The sequence below is a fragment of the Natrix helvetica genome, assembly GCF_964273705.1.
Source record: "Natrix helvetica genome assembly, chromosome: 1".
Taxonomy (NCBI): domain Eukaryota; kingdom Metazoa; phylum Chordata; class Lepidosauria; order Squamata; family Natricidae; genus Natrix; species Natrix helvetica.
The window spans coordinates 155,815,043-155,839,389 of NC_138548.1; the positions used below are offsets into that span (position 1 = coordinate 155,815,043).

Here is a 24,347-nt window from a genome sequence, read left to right on the forward strand (position 1 = left end):
GGGAGTACTTGGATCGGGGTGGGGGAATCCCTTTTCATGGGACAGACACTGCTACAGATAAGATGCTTAATCACAAAAAGATAGAGTGCACCAATCCTGCAAGATCAAATCAGCCCAGCAGATGTTATTGGAGATAGGTATATGGCCTTATGCCATTTAGGATTTTATAGGCAGCAACTAGCATCTTGGAGCAGATGTCCTAGAGGAGATCAAACCTGACTACTTTTTTTGAAAGCCAGATCCTGAATATGAAACTCAAATACTTTGGCCACCTAATGAGAAGGAAGGACTCACTGGAGAAGAGCCTAACGCTGGGAAAGATTGAGGGCAAAAGAAGAAAGGGACGAGAGAGAATGAGGTGGCTGGATGGAGTCACTGAAGCAGTAGGCGTGAGCTTAAATGGACTCCAGAGGATGGTAGAGGACAGGAAGGCCTGGAGGAGCGTTGTCCATGGAGTCACGATGGGTCGGACACAACTTTGCAATGAACAACAACAAGCATCTTGGAAGCAAACTGGCAGCCAGTGTTGCTCGCTCATTGGAAATATTGCATGGACATGGAGAGGCATGCCCATTACTGTTCACACTACCAAATGTTTCCACATTTCTCCTTCTACACGCAGCCATCTTTAATCCAAACATTTGCTTTGGCAGGTTAAGACCTCTCTGGATAAGTGGGAATGGTTACACAAGGCTTTCAGAGAAAATTGGCAAGGATTACTTGGATTCCCTGCCTCCGTATCACCTCCACCTAAGCACAGCGGAAAATGAACAGGCACCTAGTCAAGTCACAATGAAGATTTTCTTGTTTGTCTCTCTTATGCCTCCTGCCATCCCTCCAAAGAGATCCAAGTCTTTTTTGGAGTTCTTCCTCATATTAAGGCTGCCAGATCTGGGTTACAACTCTGTGGAGGACTGTTAGAGGGTAAGCAGAGAGATACAGAAAAATCTAATTCTGGGTTTATGCAGACCAGACCTGCTAGCTTTATCAATCGTGGAAAGACATGCCTGCATCTCTAATTGTGTCTAGTTCAAATCCTCTTCAAGTTTAAGCAGATTTCACAATATCCAGCATCTCAGAAAAATACTACAGGATATTTTTGTTTGTGATGAGGTGTAAATCCCTTCTTATATTGGCTGGTTTCTGCCTTCTGGTTGCTTCAAATGCATATGAGAAGAGGGAGGGTATTTTGGTTTTCACAGGAACCTGCTAGGGTACATATTTACTACAAACCTGTTCCTTTGGCCACTAAATCACTTGTATCCCCCCCTATTTTATAGATTTAACCTCATGTTACAAATCTGGGCATTTTCTGATGCTATCCTTTCCTCCATTCTATTTTTTTTTATAAAGATGACTTTAAATAGTTTCATACTCAACTGTGGGCCCTGACTGTCTGATAAGCAGAAAGCACCCCCAACTTGGGAACCATTTAAAACTAACCTTTAAAAGGATTCCTTTTAGTCAGCATTTCTAAAACAATTGTTTTAGCATTCCCATCCACTCATCCACTACCAGATCTGATTTTAACTTTGCTGATTGTAAAGCACCCGTGGGACACAGGCATGAAGGTCGCTAGTGAAATACAAGATTGCAGACTATCGTAAAATATTCAGCTTGCGCTAAAGGAGGGAAGATAAGAGTCCTCCTTCCTGGGATTCCCTGACACAGTTAAAATACAGCAGCATCAAACAAAGGCTCACCTTTATCTTTGACTACCAAAGGCAGAAAACAAATTAATTTTCAATTAGAACAGCTATAAATTCCATTCAAACGGTACCAGTAGTCATCGACCACTTTTAACAATCCATAGTGATGAAAAGTCTCAGATCTCTCCAAAACAGCCAACTAAGCATCCAAGACTCAGATACCCATAAATAGACAGGCTCTCTATTTTAAAACTGTCCTGTTTTCCCAGTGCGCCATCAGCTTCAGCTTGAACCACTAAACAGGGTTGTGCTTCAAAAATTTCAGCAATGGGTTCTTTGTCCGGTTGCTGGGTGGGCATGGCCATGTTGGGCGTGGCCTAGTCAGCCTCCTGCACCATGGCGGGGGACTGTTTTTGCCCTCCCCAAGCTCCAGAGGCTTTTCTCGAGTCTCTGGGAGAGTGAAAACTGCCTCTCCCGGCTCCTGAGGCCCTTCGGAGGCTGGAAATGGGCCCATTTCTGGCCTTCCGGAACTTCCAGAAGGCTTGTTTTTTCCCCTCCCAGAGCCTCTGCACGGGCCCTGCACTTACCTCACATCCAAAATGGGCCATGTAGAGACTCCTGGGAGAAGTGGGGTGGGTGGGGCCAGCCTGGGATGGGATTGGGAGGTTCTCCGAATCAGCCATAATATTAGATACGGGTGCTCTGGAACCCGGCCAAACCTGTAGCAGGCCACCCCTGCCACTAAATCACAAAGAGGTTTGGCTCATACACTTCTCAAAAACAACTGTCCTATTGAACAAGTCGTTTTTGAAACCAGGAGAGATATGCAGATAATTTGCTACATTACATGGGAGGCTGTACTCATAGGATTAGAAATAGTCTTCAAATAGTCCTAATTCTTCTTTAAGATTACCTAGAGTGCAGATATCAGCAGGTGGTCAGGCTCAGACCGAATGGTTGTCTAAATTGGGCAATATCTGATCATTTCACAATAGTCTTTCAAAATCGTAAATATTAGAGTAATTTGGATAGTGAGGTGAACCATGTCTAAATTTGATAAATAAAAAAATGTTATGCCAATTTGTTTTTTAAAAGCTACCAGTAGGTTATTTCAACAAAGATATCGATAAAATAGAACTGCTCAAATTTTGCAACATCGCAAATCACTACAATTTCAATTCGAATTGATTTTGCTGATCATTCTTGATAATACATGAATCTGATCTAAATAACAATGTAACTATTGTTAGATTGAAACCTCTGATGAATACATTGGTTTGGGAAGGCTAGACCGGTGAGGAAAAAATCCATATAAAGAATTCCTTTTAATTTGGATCACCTCTCTTAATGTAATAAAAAAAAATTGTAATAACAAATTACAAAATATAATCATGGTTGCTTTACTCAGAGGACAGAAGAGATAAGATGCTCTAGCTTCACATTCTTCTTGGTGGTAAAAATTTAACTCAGTCTCTGGGCAGATTGGACGTGGGAATAACCCATTCCTGGACACTTCCACAAGCTACTCTGGAGAACTTAGAATTTTCTTCCTTATTTCTTCCCTCTATTTTTAGTATTGTTGATATGATATCCAGTTAAATAATTAAAATATTTTAAAACCTATACTAATAAAGACCAATTGCAATCTTAAACTCATTATCCATAAGTCTACTTAGAACTGGGTTGATTTAATACAATTTCAGGCTCAAAGTCCTACTGAACCACAGGTGGCATTATACCGGTTTGGACTGGTTCACCCAAACCAGTAGCAGAAATCGTGGGTGGCCCCGCCCACTTGCCCCGCTCTACGGCATCCCATTTAGGCCCTTTTTTCAGCAAAAGTGCATGTGTGCGCTCTCACATTTGCGAACCAATAAGGAAGGTAAGTGAATACCACCCCAGAACTGAACTAAATAGGCCCAGCATGTTTTTTTTTAAAAAAATAGACATTCTTTTTCCATAAAATACAATCAAGCACATCACATTCCATTAAAAGAGAATAAGCAGAAAATAAATTCTCCTCTAGATACTCAAATCCTAGTATCTTGGTTAGAGGTAAGTTCACTCGGTCAGGATAAGCTAGTTTTCTAGAAAGCTCAAAGCACAGTTTCTCAAGGGTCTGGCTTTGATTGTACATACAAATCTTGACCCCTTTCTTTTCCATTCCATCTGGAGAAGCCAGCTTGTCCAGACAGACTGGGGGGGTGGGGGGGTGAGTTTGGGACTTGGCTGCAATGATTGTGGCAATTTAGCAACCTGTTCTCACAAACCAAACTGAATTGGCTAGATTCTTTCCCCAGCACATTGGAAAACCTACATGTTCACATTTAAAATGCTAGCCTTTAGCATAGGAGCAGGAAAGCAGAAGTTCCACACTGTAGCTGTGACAGTTGCTAAATAGTATCAAAGGCTTTATTGAAGGTCTAGCTTTTTCTTCTTTAGGTGGTAGGGCTTTGGCTGTTGTTTTAATCATGACGAAGCATTAGGGCAGAAGAATATGACAAATCCAGGTACAAGCTGTTTAGCCACAACAGATGGCTAGAAGTAAAATCACAGTGGAGAACTTGGCATCCAAAACCAATGGCTGTACATTAGCAGTAAGAAAAGTGAGGTCATCTTTTCAAGGCTTTGTTCCACCGGTTCCGGTAAATTACTACTGGTTCAGCCCAACCAGTAGGAACCCACCTCTGACCTCTACCCATCTCACCACATGTCAGCTGAGAAAATTACATTATACAGCAAGGCTCAACCAAGCCTGGGTCACAGACAGCCTATAAAGTTAGCTAAGACTCCCTCGCCCTGGGAATCTGACAGCCAATGGGATACATTTCTTACACAGGAACAGGAAGCTCTAAGGTGGGGCCCAACAGAGAGTATAAATCTCTCTCTCTCTCAACAAATGTGCTTTTTGCCCAGAACCTCAAGCCATGTGGTCCTGTCCACCATTAAAACCATCTTTCCAAGCGGTAACCATGTTTCCAATGTCTTTCTCCTGACTTGGAACTGAACCCAGAAGGACAATTCTTTCAACACCTCTCAGCCCTAGGGAGGAGGCAATGGCAAATCACTTACAAAACCTTGCCAAGAAAATTGCAAGAATTTGTTCAGGCAATTGCCAGGAGTCAACAGTGATTTGAAGGCACGCCAGTGATGGGTTTCAAATTTTTTTAGAACCTCTTATGTAGGTGTGGCCTGATTTGTGGGAGTGGCTTGCCGGCCATGTGACCAGGTGGGAGTGGCTTGCTGACCATGTGATCGAATGGGAGTGGCTTGGCAGTCATGTGACTGGGTGGGCGTGGCCAACTTGTAAAATGTGGTGAAACTCACTTAACAACGCTCTTGCTTAGCAACCAAAATGTTGGCTCAGAAACTCTGGCATTTGAAGCACGCACGTCTTAAAGCTGTCAAGTTACAAGACCCTTCCACCCCTAACCCTTTAGAAAAAAAAAACCCCAGAGGTGTTCAAACTTGATAGCTTTAAGACTTGTGGACTTCAACTCCCAGAATTCCTCCTCCAGTCATGTTGGCTCATGAACTCTGGCACTGAAGTGTGCAAGTCTTAAAGCTGCCAAGTTACAAGACCTTGCACCCCTAACCCTTTAGAAAAAAAACACCCAGGGATTTTCAAACTTGACAGCTTTAAGACTTTAAGGTTTAGATAGGACTCTTGGAGGCGGGCAGGGCGATTCGTGAGCCAGCCAGTCAGTGAGTGGCGGGCGGGGCAAGTGTGGTGTGGATGGGCGGGGGGAGGGAGCTGGAACCGGTTCTAAACGGCACGGTAGATTTGTGGAACCTCTTCTAGAGAAGAGGTTAGAACTGGCAGGAACCCACCCCTGAGGCACGCCCTCCACCTTCCTCAAAAGCATATATTTTAGACACTGAAAGGTGCTTAATTTCAAATAAGATGAGTTATAGCCAATCGGCTTCATCATTTCTGATTTGAATTTGTTTTCTCTCCTATAATCACAAGCAATTAACCACATTCCATCCAGGTTTATACAAAATACAATGTATTTTTATTTTCTGAAAAATCTGTGAGAAAAGGTCTAGGAAGAAAGGAAAGATGATAAAAGGCCCCAAATAGTTAATGGGTAGATTTTAAACAATGTAACAGCCAAACAGATTCTCACATAGTTTTCCTGAGTTTGGTAATCCCAAATGATTTGGAACTAACCCCCCCCTGGATTTCCAACACCCTAATAATTCTGCGACCCAAAAATAGATGAAAGATTTCAAGCTACTTAAACCTTGATTTTTTTTCTTTTCTTTTTCCATTACCGTGGCCAAACAAATTCTGCCACAAGAAATGTAAGGTTACAATAAAACAACAAAAATGAAATAGAACAAAATGTTTCTAGAAGCATGTTGTTATAAAAGTTAAAATAGACATTTACTATTTGGTTAGCTTAAAAGAAAAAAGAAAAGAAAAACACACACACAACCAGAGAAGCAAATGAAGACTTTTCTCACAATAGAAGAAACTGAGCTGGGTAGTGGACACATCCCTCAAGATTCTGTGCGGGAATTGATGCTATTTAATATTTATAAATATCCTGGAGAGTGGGAGAGCTGTTAAATATCCAAAACTATAGATTTTTCTGAATGCAATCACAAAGACTGCCAAGAGTCCCTAAAAATCTTAATAAACTGTGCAAATGGTATGTAAAATAACATATCAGTTGAACCGTAGGAAGGATAACACATTTGGGCATCAAGTACTGGTTTTCCCCATGTCCTTGAACCAGGACATGGGGAAACAGGACTTCGAAGTCCTAAAGAGCTTGGGTCCAGGACACCTGCTGAACCCTTCAAGATTTTCTCTGCCCAGTAAGATTATTGGAGAAGTCCCTGTCAAGAAGCAGCCAACCCATTGGATCAATGGTGTTGATGTACAAAATGTGCAGATGGCCTCGGAGAACAAGAGGAAGTGGTGCTACCAAGGAAACCATCAGACAAGAGAGGTAAGAGTCCCAAGTGGCTTAAAAGTCAGACAAAGAAACTTAGGAAAGACCCGCACTAATGGATCAAGAACTTAAAAGTGGCAGTGAGAAATTGTACTTTCAGACTTGCAAGATTCTACTAATGCAGCCTTACAATAAAGTGGAATTAGTCCATCTAATTGCGTCTTCTGTTTGGTTGGCTGAGGAGAGCCGACTGGTTGAAATTCACTTCCCAGCATAGTAACTATACTTCCTCATGTGTTAGCCATTGAGAAATCTTTAAAAACATCTGTGTCAATTGGCCACCATCTTTAATTACTTAGTTAATTGATTTTTGAAACTTCCAAAATGATACTTTTAAAATCTATTTTAAATGTAAGAATGTGTTCTTTTGTGTATGTTTATCTATCTAATCTTTTGGCCATTCTGTTTATTGCCGAGGGACTTTTATGATGTATTGTCTAAAAGCACAAAAACGAAATCAATAAATACATGCTATCAAGGACTAGGCGTTACTGAGGCCGAAAGCAGACTATTGTTTTTCTGATTATTTCTACACTTAGGTGTATAACGTACCAAAGCAAACCCAGCAGTTCAATGGGAGCTAACCATGGGCACTAGAGGGAACCAACCAACCATATATTATGCTTGAATACATCATTTATGGTTCAGCAAAGGGCTTCCCAGCGTGCAAACTTAAAAGAATAGCTTTACATGGAAATCTCAACTCACTGATACTTTGATTTATCAGGAAATATGTCTCATTTCTCCTTTCTCTTCCACGCAGTGCAATTACAATGATAAAACCCAACCTGATTTTGTTTTTTAAAATGTCAGAATCAGGCCAGCTCTAAATGTCTTATTCTCACCATTCACTTCAGTATGACTTTCGAATGAGAATAAAAAAGTGCTTTGCTAATTTGTACCAGTGGCTAGAAATGGTGTGTTCCGTGCAGCAAATGAGCCATAATAATGATAATATCAAAGAGCATCTAGGGTATGATTTCCCTGTGTGGCAATAGTAAACAGAAATAAAGACTGCTATTTGAAAATTGCTGCAGTCCTACCTGAGTCGCCGATGACATTTTGCTATCCACAATAAATGCCAAAATGGTTCCATATAAAGAAGTTGAACAGCCCAGTAGATGAATCTTACTTCAGCTATGGAAACAGAACAGTGTCCTCCTCTATTGCTAAAGGAAGCAGGGTAGCTTATGAAGTGCAGAGAAAGTTCTGTGCATTCACTGTCTCCATCTTATCCTTCCAGCATCGATTCTTGGTACAATTTGCAACACAACCTTAAAATGGCATTTTCTTCTCATAAGCAGTGGTTTTCACATTTTGTTACCACCAGTTCGCTGCCCGCCCGTGAGCCCACTTTGCAGGCACACCCATGCCTTCCACGCATGCGCTTTGCTTACACATGCACCTTCCATGCATGCGCCCAGTCTCAAAATTGTGCCTAAATAGGACAGCATGGAGCTGGGGCAGGTGGGCAGGCCCATCCGCGAACCGGTCCAAACCAGCTGAATACCACCTCTGCTTCTCATTGATGTTTGGTCAGCCTTGCCAAGAGGGGCATCTAGAAGTACTAGCTAAGATTATATTCATAGAATCTTGCAAATCTGAAAGTAATCACCCCCTCCCCACCTTTAGTCTCAAACTAGGGAGAGTCCCTTCTGAGACATCTGCTATATACCCCATTCCTTCTGAAACTCAGCTGCCTCTTATCTGACCATTGTCTAGTCTGCGGCTCTCCTTCCTGTCTCTCCAGGTCATTCCCACATACTAATTATACACTGAATGTACTCAGGTAAAGAAAGTAATCTGAGTAACAGCTTCACAGCTCTGGAACTACCCAATATATAGTAGGCTAACCCTGCCCAATCTACTCCTTTCCAAATATATAAAGCTACACAATAGTCAGTATAACGTAGTAATTAAGGCATCAGATTAGAAACTAGAAGACAGCGAGTTCTAGTCCCACGGTAGGCACAAAGCCATCTGGGTGACCACCCTTCTCTCAGTCCCACGAAGAAGGCAATGGCAACCATTTATGAAAACCTTGTCAACACAATTGCACGGATTTGTCCAGGCAGTCTCAGAGAATTAGACACGATTGAACAGAAGAAGAAAAAATAAAGCTACACAATTTTTCACGCATTTAACTTTCCCCAGGTCATGCACAATATTCTTAAGTGCTCCAATACAGATCGTATCTTTAAAAAAATTATCTTATTGTCAAGACACTGAGCAACTAACTTACTGCGATCAATGTGGTCAGTTCTGCGGCATCACTGTTTTGCCAGCTGAAACACAAAAGAAAGGCAGCACTCAGTTGAATTATCCCCAGATGCTAAACAACATCCAGTAAGCAGATGCATGAGATGTCATATTCATATTTCCGTAAGCAATCAAGACAATAAATATGCACAATGGAACACCTGATCATGGACATTTTTAAAATAAAGCATGCAACGTGCAGTCTGATCCCACAGGAGTCATGAGAAAATAGTTTGTTTCACTGTCCTGGCTTGGCAGGATGTTGGTACACCTGCCATACTACGTGTCAACCTGAAGGGATGATCGACTAGAAGCCCACCATTCTAAGGTCAGCATTAGGTGTTGGCATTGCTGGGCAACTGCTAAATCCCTTATCTGATAAGGATTGATGCAGTTGCCAAACTTTCTATTTGCCTACCCTGAAACCCCACAGGTAGTCAACTCTGGACACCAAAGGGCAAAACAAAGCCACAGTGTGTGTGTGTGTGTGTGTGTGTGTGTGTGACAATAGATAGGAGGTGATACTCAACAGCATAGTCATCATAGATACTGATCCCAATTCCACAGTTGAGAGAAAAAGAAAGCTTCTCTATCCACAAGCAGTATTTTATTGAGAGACAAAGAAGAAAGGGGAAAATAATGTAAACCACTTCTGCCAACTTGTAGCACCACACTTTCACTCTTTAGGTTACTCTTTAGCCAAAATAAAAAATAAAAAAATGAAATCAGGAATATAAAGTTGTTCCTGGTTGCTCTTAATACGTTTTTCTTGATCAGACCAAATGATGAGGCTTAAAAACAGCCGTTTACAGGTTAAGTGGTAAGATATGGGAAGAAAATATTTTCATTATACTTTCAGAGAATGGACTTGTTATGATGAAGGGAGAGAATTATTTCCTTATAGATATTTTTTATTTTCTTTTTATTCCTTTTTTTCTTTTTCTACTTTATAATTTTTTTTCTCTGCACTTTTTTCTTTTTATATTTTTATTAGTTTTTTAATCTTTGTCTTTGTAAACTTTAAAATAAAATATTTTTAAAAAGAAAACTAAATCTTAAGTGACTAGGAAAACTGAGTAAAGATGCATGGTACATGCATGATTGAGCCTGGTATTACATATTTAAGAGAAAAAAATGTCTGTGGAAATGGGTGGTTGATACATTTTGGTGTGGAAATAAAAACTATAAGTTAATGTCTACAGACTAGTCCCGGGATGGCGAACATTTTTTGGCTTGCATGCCATAAGTGGAGGGAGCGCATGGGTGTGTGTGCCCTTTACACCTTGCAGTCAAAGACCTAATATTAAACTGCAATCTCTTAACCATAAATGGACTTTAAACCAAGATTATTGCCATAGCTATCAGAGTTAGATTCTTGGATTTAGGACCATGATGTCCTAGGTTCAGCTCAGCATTTCAAGCTTCCTAGGTAATATTTGCATTTCCCCTTTAACAAACAGTATTTGCCTTTTCTAATTCAATTTTCTCCCAAGAATGGCTAATAAAAGTATAAATTCACAAGACAAGCAGAGAGAAGAAACTTATAACTAAATTAAATTATAGATAAACACCCTATGTCTAAGATGCAGCCAGATTAATAAAAAACTTTTCCAGGTACCAAAAATGCATAATCAGTAGCCATCAGTAGAGAAAACATCCTTTTGAACTCAGTCTGAATGGCATCTCTCCTCCACCTGCGAATTCCAAAAATAAATATGGGAAAAAAAGAGAGCTCTCTATATTGCTTTGGTTGACAAAGTGTATCAGTCATGCAAGTTCTTAAGGTTTCTCAACCTAACACAGGGATGTCCAAACTTGGGAACTTTAAGACTTGTGGACTTCAACTCCCAGAATTCCCCAGCCAGCATGGCTGGCTAGGGAATTCTGGGAGTTGAAGTCCACAAGTCTTAAAGTTCCCAAGTTTGGACATCCCTGACCTAACATCTCACAGGATTCTCGTAAAGGTCAATAGCTGGAGGGAATGGATTTTAAAATAAAATAAATGCAATGATAACCAGGATCAAAAAATCTAATAGAACTGACTGATGCGCTGGTTAGAGAAAGTATATTTAAGCATGAAAATACCTCAAACGTCTCTGTTTACATACCATGACTGGCAAAAGGATGATCATGTTATGAATGTCGATTTCACTTTTATTTTAGAAAAAGAAGAAAACGGCAGTAATGTTTAGCTGCTAACTCGGCGGCAGCATTGCCTTTGGCTTGGATGGCCATGCAGGATGGAACGGCCACAAATGACAAGATCTCCTTCACACTGCATTTTTTTTTTCTAATTGTGTTCCACTGTTGATTCTGGCGCTCTGAGTGGCATTGCACAGATGCCTGTCTGAGATTGTCAACTCTGCTTTTGCCCACGTTTTGAAATATACCCTTTGTTTATATTGCCTTGTGTGTGGTTTATGATGTGAACTTTTGAGTGATATTAGCTCTATTGTGCACATTCAGTCTGGAGGCTCTTTATATACCTGCATTGTACTCCCCTTTCCGTACCAACTCTGTGGATATATGTGCATGTACATAGGCAGGAGGACTTACCCTAATGGACTGCGTTTCATTCATTTTGAATCATGTCAGCTCCTGCTGAAAGCCAGTTTTTTTTTATTTTTGTCTAGCAGAGACCAGCCGTCTCAATTAACTTGTTTTATATTACTGGTATTGTTCTTCCTTTTGATAGAACAGAATGGGGCTTTTTTCTTGTTGCTGCTGCTATTCACATCTTGCTTTGCTGCTCCAGAGCTGCTTGCTATACACTGTTAATCATGCTCAAGGGCATCTTACAAATAATCCTGTTCCTCAAAGACAACATGTCCATATTTCATATTTTTAAGAAACTGTTCGTCTATGTTTAGAAATTTATCATTTCCTTACATTTTAACATTGTTTCTAAAGCATATTGTACACTGCAAGGTCACGAGTTAAAAATGATTGACAAATGACTATTAACAAGCATCTTCCAAGGCAGAAGTTAAATATATTCCAGCCTCTCACTATAATTAGTAAAAATTGTCATGCTCTCATTATATTCTTAAAATAACTCTCTGTAACAGAAATGAGCACACTGGATAGACTCTGGTTAAAATTTCAAATGGTAAAGATTAAAGCTGCTTAACAGATTTGTATTATACTCGCCATTACATACAAGAAATTAGAACTTCTCAAGTAATTTAACTCACAGTACCTTTCAAGCTGTTGTTGTTGTAGTTGTTATGCTTCATTGCAGCCAAATTCTTAGACTAGATTTGAAATTTTTATTCATGTATTCAGCCCTTCCCAAGGATCTGGGATAGGTCGATGTAGTTTGATAGTGTTAGAGGTATCATCGCAGCATGTAAGCTGTTCCAAGTAAAACTGCCTTTTGCAATTGACCAATGGTGATTTTGTCAATGCCCATGGTGTTTAAATGGTGCTAAAATTGTTTTAGAATTGCACCTAAGGCACCTATTAGGATTGGTACAACTATCTTTGCTTTATTTTGTCACATTCTATTTCTATTTGCAGATTTTATATTATTGTTATTATGATTCATTGTACAGTCAGTTAGATATTTAGACTGGATTTGGCATTTTTATCCACCTATCAGGTCCTTCCCAAGACCTGAGATAAGCAGATATTCTTGTTTTTACGGTATTAAAGGAATTATTGTGGGATATATTATTATTTTTCAATGAGATAAAGTAGGCTTTTTAGTTGCTGAGAAATGAAGCAAGATTTCTAAGACCTCACTTGAGGTAATTATGTCATTGAGGACTATTTTGACATTTAGAATATATAAATGCAATATAATAAATAAATAAATAAATAACGTGGGGTGTGTGTGTGTGTATATAATTATATATATAATTATATAATTATATATAATATATATATATATATAATCATATAATTATATATAAAGTCCAGATGCCAGAAAAAGGAATCAAGTCATATACAAGCATATAATGATGTAAATGTAAACCTAGAAAAAGAAGAAAGTTTGGAGAGGGTTTATTTGGGAAAAAAATGAAAGAAAACACTAACACTAAATATCAACGGGAAATAAAGAGAGAATAGACTGTAAATCTCTCAGTTTTGTCCTCTGACAAAATACTTGGCATGTTTGCCTTTGCTGGTGTGATTGGCAATCATTCCTTGGCTAGAGTCCATTTGTCCTAAAGTGGGATGCTGAAAGATTTCTTGGAAAATTACTTTGATGCCTTTATAAAACTCCAAGTGCAAAAGTTCTCTCAATAGTAGGCCTACATTTGATTGGCCTTTTATCTTATTATCTCTGGTTATCTCCCGCTTACATTTTGCTCAACAATTCTACTCCACCATTCCATTTAACTCTTAGAAAAAGAACCCTTTAACACTTTCGGTGCTTTTGAAAATATTAGCTGGGTGCTCCAAAACAAGAACATTTGTTCAGCAGCAGGTCTGGCATATAGCTGCCATCAAGGCTACAGGGCGTACATGACAGGAAAGCCCATCTGTAACCAAGAAAGGACAGTCTGCTCAGTCAGAAGACTTGAGAGGGAAAGTATATGCCAATAGACAAATTTCTGCAACAGATCTAGTATAGAGGCAGCACGTCCTAATAAAAAAAGGAGAGTAAGTCAAAAGCCCAAGCAGATTTGCACGTGTGTGCGTATGTGTGTAACAGATTATTCTGGCTTTGTAATTGTGACACAGAGATTTTAATAGCTGTGCTGGTAAACACACAACGGGAAGGACTTTTAAGCACCACCGACTACACTTTGCATAAGCCATCGTGAATGACCATGGCATTTCAGGAATCTCACGAGTCACATAAATTTTGACATTCTCAAATGCAATGAAATTAAAAAACAAGATCTGGGTGTTATCATTGTTAGTATTCTTTAGTACATATCTAAAATGTTTGTTTTTCTTTGTATGGTCATGATGGAAAGAATTTCCAGGCCAAATTGCTTTCAGAGGTATTTCTGGAATAGAGACAAGGTTCACTAGCTTCTGGCTCATTCTGGAAACATAAAATGCATGTTCTGGAGCCCAGATGTTCCTACCCATACACCCATCTCTTACTTCTGGAATGTTCCTCAGAGAGCCTAAACTAAACCTTACAGGTATCTTAGTCTTCATTGCTTTCACTTTTTTCCTTCCCTTTCGTGGCAGCTATTAGATGGCAAGATTATAATATTCAATACTGAATATGATAATGAATTTAATTGTAAAATAATTTCTAATGGACAATCCATATATGGATCTGAGGAGGATTACCTCTCTTTTTGATGTTCTGAACCACAAATGTTTGGGTTTCTTCCTCTTGACTTATTCATACTTCCCTCATACATATGGCAAAGAGCCAATTTGGTATAGTAATGAAGGCAGCAGGCTAGAAACTAGGAGACCAGAGTTCTACTTCTGTCTCAGGCATAAAGCCAGCTGGGTGATCTTGGGTCAGACACCCTCTCACAGCCCAGAGAAGGAGCAGGCAATGGCAAACCATTTCTTAAAAACTTGCCAAGGAACCTGTAGGGACTAGTTGAGGTGGTCACTTGGAGTGGACTAATTCACTTAGTAGCCATTCATTCTTGATGCTCTTTTTGTGCTGTTTTACGCCACATATTTCTAAATTTCCCCATTCCCTCTATATTCAACTTACATGCATATTTCTCATGATTTACTCAATTCCCACTTGCACATAATTGTTCTTGCAAGAAGATCACACTTCCAGATAAAGAACTATGCCACAGCTATCCATCTTTATTTGTTTGTACCCCACCTTTATTATTTTTAAAAATAGCTTTATTTTCTAAAAATAGCATTTTCTTTTAAATAAGGCTGATGATAGAGGCTGGCATTTTTCTTTGCACGCTGAAAGCTCCTCATGTAATTGCTTTGTTTAAAAAAATTAAAGCATCAGATACAACATGGTGTCTGGGAACACCACAGAAAGGTTAATCTGACAGCCACTTGGGAAGTTTTTGAGAAGAAACTTTGATTATATATTGTTAAGTAAATAAAAATAATATGGTGATATGATCTGGCTGAGTTAAAATAGCTTCGTGTACACATATAGGAGCCCTGGTGGTGCAGCCAACTCTGCCCACAGTCTGGAGTTTGATCTTAATGGGGCTCAAGATTGACTCAGCCTTCCATCCTTCTGAGGCCGATAAACTGAGGACCCAGATTGTTGGGATAATATGCAAATGGTGCTCCAAAATTGTAAACTACCCAGAGAGTGCTGTAAAGGGTTGTATGCTAGTTTGGAATCATTCTGGACCAGTAGAGCCTTATGATATTGGTGGGTTCTGAGAAACGAATCAAACAAATTTTCAGCGCCATTGATTTAAAGAGTAGTGTATTTTTTTGTAGTGCTTGCAGTACCACAGCGATTGTGGGTGGTCTATTATTCCCCATTGATGTGAACTATAGTTTCACCCTGCCTCCCACCTCCTGGAGTTCCCACCACTGAGCTTCAGTGTTCTGCTTATTTAGAACTCATCTCTTTCCCTGCTTCTCTCCAGCCATCACATTTACAAAGGTGCCTAGCTGCAAAAATATTGATGTGCTATTTTTCATTATCACAGCTGGTGGGTCTTTACAGCCACTTGAGAAAAGGTAGCTTGGTGATTTGTATCTCCTGCTCTTAGAAATCACACATCGTTTTTTTGGAAGTGACCAGACAAACACTAAGAGCATAAATAAAAACATACAGTAGATTTGGAGAGGATTGTTACCTCTTTCCCCCCCACCCCCTTCTATTTGGGGTGGGTGGGCTCTAAAGGATTTGTGTTATTCCAAGATCCACAGAGAGACCAGTAATTGGTTCATGGTATTCTCTACACATTCTCTTTATTTCAAGGTTGGCAGAATTGAAGATGATAATGGCTCAGCTTCAAACTGTTTTGAACAGATCGGGGAGTGGAAATCGTAGCATTGAAGTAACCAAGAACAAAAGCCGTTTCCTGCTTTCCAAATTTTGCTCTTAGCAGTACCTTGCTTTTTGCAGTGTGAGTGAAATCATCAGACACACATGCTACATGGGAAGCAGAAACAACTGTGTAAACTTTTGAACAAACCCCTCTCTTTACTAACAAGAATGGAATAGAATAGAATAGAATAGAATAGAATAGGCTCTCGGTGTACTTGCAAGCAACAATTGATGAATCATGATCATAATCATAAAATATAATCATCATAAATAATAAGATACAACATTCAGTGACAGTCATAGGATACTAAATAAAAGCAATCAACATAAATCATAATAGGATGCATATATGAGTATACATTAACAGCTATTAGTATTAGGAATGGAATAGGAAGAGGTAATGTAAATGGGTTATTATTATTTCAGGGAGAAAAAGAACAAATTTAATCATCCATATTCAATATTTCTGCTCAGAATTGTATTTGTATAGTCACAGTTATCTGTTAAGCAAAACTCTGCTAATTCTTTTATCAATGATAAATGATAAAGCTTTCTGAGTAAATTTATGCTGTGCTTTATAATTCTTTCAGTGGTCTGCTTTGTTGGGCTAATTTTAAACCATCATATTACAAGGACATCATTTTTTAAAACATTAAATCGATTCCTTCGAGCCTGATATCTTCCTAGATGCACCAAATACATATACAAATAAAATACATTTATCTAGATTAATAACTAAGATATATAAATGTTAACATAAGCCCATATATATCCTTCTTAAATCAAAGTAAACAATAATGTCTAGAACCTCATTTTCTCTTATATACTGTATTTGTGTAATAGAGTTGTCCTCAACTTAAAATCACAATTGGGACTAGAATTTCTGCTGCCAAGCAAGCCAGCTGTTAAGTGAGTCACCCAATTTTATAACGTTTTTCCATGGTTGTTAAGTGAAGCATATAGCCATTAAATGAATCCAGCTTTCCTCACTGACTTTGCTGGTCAGAAGCTGGCTGGGAAGCTTCCAAATGGCAATCAAATAATCCTAGGCTGGGGCGCTGTAGCCATCATAAATACATGACAGTGGCCAAGAGAAAGAATTTTGAAAATGTCACTGTGGTGGTACTACAATAGTCGTAAGTGCAAGGACCAGTTGTAAGTCCCTTTTTTCAGTGCTGTTCTAACTTTGGACGGTTGCTAAACAAATAGTTATAAGTCAAGGACTCCCTGTACTTTGTTCTTTTCCCTATATGCATCTTTCTCATTCGTTCTTCCTTTCTTTTGTTTGGGTGCAATTTACACTCTCTCTTCTAAAAAGCAGTACAAATCCCACAAAATATACAATCCTATTGCTTCTTGGGAAGTATCCCAGGAATCAGGGGTGGGTTCCGGCAGTCACTATTGCCGGTTTGCTCATGGGCGCACTACACGCGCATGCACAGTGCAAAAAAGAATTGTTCTGCGCATGCACAGAAGCAAGAACCAGGCGCCCTCTGGAGAACCAGTTCAGGAGCATGTCAGGCCTGGGTCGCTGCCGGTTCCAGCTACCCAGGCCGCCAAACTACTTCTGGTTCGGCCGAACCAGTCCAAACCAGTAGAAACCCACCACTGCCAGGGACCCTAAATATTGTATGGTTTCCAGAATTCCCCACCCAATTCTAGCCCCCTGGGATCAGTTTGCAGCCAACCGAACCAGCATCATTCAGAAGCCTAAAAGAGAGATGTAGCAAAGGATAGAATAGGAAACAGCAGTGTGGGATAATGGATAAAGTACTGGAGTGGTGCAGTGGCCTCTAGAGGTGGAGCTCTCGCCTCACAGTCAGGAGACGGTGAGTTCAATCCTAGGTAGAGGCAGATATTTCTCTCTCTGGGCACAATGAGAATATATCCGTTGAACAAAACTCTGCATTGGCGACAGGAAGGGCATCTGGCGAGTAAACACTCAGCTCCATTCAGTTGCCCAGACTCCACCCCGCAAGGGATTAAGGGGTCGTTAAAAGAAAATGGTAATGGTTAAGGTACTGGACCAAAGAACTCACCTGGTAATTTTGGGCCAATCATACAATGGCCCAGCAGGAAATTAGTGCTACAAGATAAAACCAGGAGGGGGGCAGACTTCTATATAAAGAAAGGCATTTCTCGACTTATAAACAGCTCATTTAATGACCATTTGAAGTTACTACGGCACTGAAAAAGTGACTTATAACCATTTTTCACAACAGTGTTGGAACATTCCCATGATCACATGATCAAAATTCAGACGCTTGGCAACGGATTCATATTTATGACAGTTATAGTGTACTGGGGTGATGTGATCACCTTTTGTGACCTTCTGACAAGCAAAGTCAATGGGGAAGCCAGATTCGCTTAACAACCATGTCACTAACTTAACAACTGCATTTATTCACTTAACCACGGTAGCAGGAAAGGTAGTAAAATGAGGCAAAACGCACTTTACAAATGTCTCACTTAGCAACAGAAATTTTGGGCTCAATTGTGATCATAAATCTACGACTACCTTCTGTTCTCCTCCCTTCCATGCAGTTCTCCAAATTCATAGTCAGAGGTGGGTTGCTCCCGGTTCAGCCGAACCAGTATGGAATTCAGGCCTGGGTCGCAGAACCGGCAGCGACCCAGGCCTGCCACGCCCCCAAACCCATCCCCTCGCCACCGCTGGGCCGCTGCCATTTTGGTTTTTAGTGACTGCCCATGGGCAAAATTCACTGTAAATTGTTCTGTGCATGCGTGAAGAACATTTACAATGAACAGCGCACGCGCGTGGGGGTTGCAAACCGGTAGTAAAATTGGCAGTAACCCACCCCTGCAGAGAGTATGTAAGAATCAGATACCAGCTTACTGGACCTAGGATAATACTAATATACCAGAAATAAAGCATTTAATTTAAAAAAAAGTCATAATTCTCTTAACATCTGGAGAGGCCCACTTGATGTCATTATTTGGAATTGCTCAATACCAAACAAGTCTGTTAATTCTGACTTATATTTATAGCATCAGTTCATAAAAGAATAATCGTTTACATTCAGTACAAGTAAATATCCCTGAATTGTCCATATGGTTCTTGCTTTTAATGATACTGTATTTATATTTTGGAAAAGATTGCAAGTCCTTTAAACATTATCTTCTATGGAAATCTTAAAATATCAGTTTCAAGTCTAAAGATTCATAAAGACTGTAGGAAAAAAAGCATATAATATCCTGCTCTGGAAACATGATACAATACCTTTGCTGAAACTAAGCATATTTGAGTGGCACAATCTTCAACAATACCTTCTATTCATGGCACTGAAGAGAAAACATGCAAGAAATACATCTGCTTTTGAAAGTGAGCTTAATGACATTTTTACATTTTCTTACGTGTCTTAAGGGAAACTGGAATTTTTTTATTTCACTGAAAATTCACTTTTAAACCACATTTTACACCACATGAAACCATAGATGGTTTCTCTTACCTTACAAGCCTAATTCATAGAATCATAGGGCTGGAAGAGACCTTGGAGATCTTCTAGTCCAGCGATGGCTAACCTTTTTGTCATTGCGTGCCAAAAGTGTGGGGAGCTCAGGGAGGTTGTGCGCAGGTGTGCCCATGCCCATAATTCTATGCACATGACCCCCGTGCATGCATGCATGACCCCTGTCCTCCCCCGCTTTTGTCACGCGATTGGACCCATTTTTTGCCCTCCCTAGGCTCCAGAGGCTTTTTAGAAACCTGGGGAGGGCGAAAACAGCCCCCCCACCCCCTCAGAGGCACTTGGAGGCTTCAGGAGGCTTCTCTGTGCGCATTGGTTTGCACATTGGATTGTTTTTCGCCCTCCTGAGGCTTCATGGAAGCCTCCGGAAGGCGAAAAATGGCTGAAAATGAAGGCCGAAGTCAGCTGGCCAGCACACATGCTGTTAGGAATATAAGCTAAGGGTTGGGTCTGTAATATATAAGCCAAGGGAGTAGTGATAACTGACTGACTGAACCGTGTGTAAATTGAACTCTGAATACCTCTATTTTCCACATAAGTAAAATACTATTACTTTTACTATTCGGTGTCCCTGTATGCTGGTTTGTGCGTGTTCTTCCACACCACTCTCATTACGCTTCTCTGCACACTCGCTCTCCTAACGGGGAGCCTACTTAACACATGCCTCACGTGCCCTAACAAACGCCTCACGTGCCCTAACAAATGGCTCCGCATGCCACCTGTGGCGCGCGTGCCATAGGTTCGCCACCACTGTTCTAGTCCAACCCCCTGTCCAAGGCAGGAATCCTTATACCATCCCAGATAAATTAAAATTACTTTAATCTGTCATTGAATATACCATCAAATAGATCAGTTATCCTTATCATGCCCAAACCTGGACTCCGCATCTCTCATCCCCATCCTTACATTGACTAGCATTGTTCACAGGTAAGTCTCCAAAATCATCAATTCTAAATCTATTCTTTCCATATTTAAAACCTCTAGATGGCCAGTTTAACACCATTTATTGCAACATGCTTCCCTCTCCACTTTCTGCCAGCCACTAGGCATGCCTGTAAAAAGCCCATTGAAGTTTACCCTAGGGACAAAGAAAGAAAAAGTTGACTGTGCATTTGATTCAGTATTATTAATTCAGTACACCATCTGCAGGCACCATTCACATCACGGTAACACAGGGAGGCATCAGGACTTCACTCCACAAACTTAATCAGCCCAATCTCTCAAAAGGTTAGCAGAAGACCCAGGGTTATTGTGTGTTCAGTTTCAAAGTAGGAAAGAAGCATTTGAAACCCATTTGCCATCAAGCAATAGCACTTAGATTTACTGTGTTTCCCCGAAAATAAGACAGGGTCTTATTTTCCCTTGACCCCTGAAATAAGCACTTGGGCTTATTTTCGGGGAGGTCTTATTATTTTTGAGGTGCAGGAGGTGGTGAGCGTGGTCCCCTCATGGCTGCTGCTGTGTTGCAATATTTTCGGGGAGGGCTTATTTTAGCGCATGTGCTCAAAAGCCTAATTGGATTTATTATCCGGGGAGGTCGTATTTTCAGGGAAACAGGGTATATACCACTTCACAATGCTGGATATGTTCACCACTTTGAGTTATTTGTAAAAGCAATAAAGACAGAATACAAATAAATAAGTATTTTTTTAAAAAAACCTCAAGGAAACGAAAACTACCTGACACATTCTCAAGTCTAAACTTCAGTAATGAACTTGATAAACAAATGGTGATGAGTAGGCGTCACCTGCTCTAACACCTTGCCCAAAACTGGGGGGGAAAACTATTTTTCCCTTTAAATTGTTTAGATTTAGGTTTAGGTTTAGGTTTATTGGACTTATATGCAGCCCTTCTCTCAAAGGACTCAGTGCGGCGTACAACATGAAAACATATATTACAAAAGTTAAAAGAAACATTAAATAGACTATCCAAAAAACCCAATAGACATTTACAATGAGATTTAGAAATTAAATTAAAATTAACAATTAAAATTAATAATTTATTCTATTCAGGCCAGGCCAGCTTGCCGGAAAAGCCAACTTTTTAGGGCACGCCAAAAGAACCGGAGGTCGGGAATTATGCGAAGCTCCGGGGGCAGCTCATTCCAAAGGGAAGGCGCTCCCACAGAGAAGGCTCTCCCCCTGGGGATCTCCAGCCAACACTGCCTGGCCGATGGCACCCTGAGGAGGCCAACTCTGTGGGATTGTACTGGACGGTGGGAGGCTACCGGTGGCAGTAGGTGGCAGAAAAAAGAAAGAGAGAAAGAGAAAGAGGAAAGGAAGAAAGAAGGAAGGAAGGAAAGAAAAAAAAAGAAAAAAGGAAGAAAGAAAAGAGGAGAGAAGAGAAGGAATAGAGGCCAAAAAAGCAAACAAGGAAAAGTAGGAAAACTTTCACTGGAAAACACTATTTTTCCATCAGCGCAAAACTTTCCTAAACAAGGTTAATTTTCCGGATTTTGAGTTTCTGGTCTAGGCGGACCAAGAAGCCTCTGTTTTCTTTTTCTTTTCAAGCAATAAAATCAAATAAAATCCGCAGAGCACCAACTCGACTTCCCCTTCCTGTGAAAAAAACCTCGAGCCCCAATGCTCCGAATGCAGAGGCTGGATTCAGACATGTGCACAACCGGCGTGGGTTTCCACTTGCTTGCGTGGCGAGCGCCTCCCACACATCCGCATCTCGGAAACGGAGCCAACAGTGGGGGCTTAGCCAACAAACCGCGACAGAAGCATGCTCCGCACGTCCCGCAGAGAGTTTGCTGTTGCAGTTGCTTCCCCCCTCAGTAACTTTGATCCAGGAGGGAATGGCCTCCCTGTCAATCAGCCACGCGCCGGCGGAGGGAGCCCAAGCATAACCCTAAGCAGCCACATTTCTGTTGGCCAAAGGCCCGCCCTCCTCTGGGTGTGTCCAGGCATTATAATATCCTGGCCCAGCTGACAGAAGTCTCCTAGCCGCCTGCAGCTTAAAGTCCATCATGCTAAAGATCACTGCGCAGCAGTTGGAAACTGCTGCTTTGTGTTTTGTTGCCACCTGCGCGGCCGCGCACCCGCGCAGCTTAGAGGGAACATAGCCCCCCAAGGTCCCAGGAAGTTCCCATAGCTGGACCTGGAACCGACGGTGGAATAGGGTACCCCCTGCATACCCGAGAAGGAAAATCATCTCCCCAAGTTCTCCTCAAACGCAACAGGACACCATCTTGGGCATGCGCATAACCAGCACGGTCCAATGGTAGGATTTAATGAAGGTTTTTAAATTTTAAAAAGAGTCTTACTCCACTCCTTTTAAATATCATGGAATCGCAATCGATATAAAGAAGTTCCATACCAGATACATTCAAAATGTTCTTGTGGGATTCAGTTCTCCAGACTTCAATATATCTATGACAACAGAACTACGGTACCGTCATCATCTCGTCTAACTCAGATTGAAAACCAGATTGAATATGTGTACTTATGAATAAAAAGGATATACTCCAATTTGGACAAGCCTATGTTGGCCATTCAATTCATGAAGATCTAAGTCACTGATGACAGCCCTAAGTACTTTTGAAATGTGAAACTTGTTTTGTAATGAAAATCATTTTTCCTGTGATGCTTAAAAGGAACACCCTTTTCAAATCTAGCTGTTGGAAAAAAAACACATTAATAGATTTTCCATGAATATTTCATTTATGGTGTTTGAAATACTAAATTGTTCTTGTAGCCATATCAGATTAAAACAATGCTTCTGGTAGGCACACTTTGTAGCAAATGGAAAATAAACTGAGGTTCAGCCACGAGGATGTGATCTGGCACACAGTTGAGAAAGTTACACAATATGAACATGTTTATACAATAAAAGTATCAGTCAGGGGCACAGGAACTTTTTTAAATTAACTGGTTTCTTTTCAAAGACTATTGTGTCAATGCATGCAATATTTTAATGTGAACATTTTCCAGTGCTAATAAGAGCCATATGCTAATGTTCAGGTCTTTATTAAATTCTATGAGAGTCTCCTCCCCTTCCCAATCTTTGGAAAATTGATGTGTGTGCGCATTTATGTGTGCTGTGTTAACTTCATTAAAAGATTGATTTAAGTGCTATTTATTTTTAGGGCTCATTAGTAAGAATGAGCACATATATTGCCTAATGAAAACAAAAAGTTAATGTAATTCCACTGCGTAGTTGCACAATTAAAATGCACCAAACAAAGCCTTTAAAAGGTCAATTTCCAAACACAGCATCCTCACAAAGATTACACCAAGAATGTTTTTGTATAACTCTTTTGAAACTTCCAGTGTCATTCAGCTTCAATATCCATTTTAATTTTTGTGCTGTAACTTAAACTGCTTTGTCTCTCCTTTTGGCTTGTTAAAAATCCATCTCTCAATCTTTCATTGAAATTACAGTTTTGTTTGCCCTTTTGTTTAGGTTTAGGCTGCTCGGAGGCGAGTTCCTGATTCTAGAGTTTATTTATTTATTATGTCTGTTTTTTACCTTTTCTCTAAGAACTGCAGAAATTAGTCATATACTTTCTGTATCTGCACAAACACACCGACGTCTGATCCAGCCATAATTCCCAAATCAATAAACCTTAGTTGTTGAACATGAATAAACAGGATTAAGCCCTGTGCAACAAGCTCTTGCTTCTCATCTTCTAACTACCTTTTATTTTAACTGTGTACTTCCTTTGCAATTACATAACAATTTCATAGGTGTCATCCAAGCCAGGCAATTGGTTTCATCCCATAGTTTGCATATCATAGGAAACTATGTTCTAACAAACCAGGCAGTGCTGAATTAAGAGGCATTAGAGAAACAAGAAAAGAGAAAGAGTTGGGAAGGCACATAGCTCATTAAAGTGACATTTCCTTCCATTTCTGCCATCAAAATTCACTTCTGATTTTTTTTTTTAAAAAGAAACTATGGCATTGTGACTATTCCCAAGTAGTTTGATTCTCTCCTGAATTACAAAATAGATGTTATGAAATGGAGGACTCGAGGGCATGTTGATAACCTGCCACAAAATACTCAATGTATCTTCTAAGGTAAAGGTAAAGATTCCCCTTGCACATCTGTGCTGGTCGTTCCCGACTCT

General features: G+C 40.2%; 1 protein-coding gene across 1 annotated transcript in view; it reads right to left on the reverse strand.

The window, feature by feature from the left end:
* The window catches only part of BAZ2B (bromodomain adjacent to zinc finger domain 2B), a 234,611-nt gene that overhangs the window by 164,320 nt on the left and 45,944 nt on the right, over positions 1 to 24,347 (reverse strand). Inside the window, exon 2 of the mRNA XM_081936054.1 lies at positions 8,856 to 8,898. The gene's annotated coding sequence lies outside the window, so the exon portion shown is untranslated. The remainder of the gene's footprint in view (positions 1 to 8,855; positions 8,899 to 24,347) is intronic.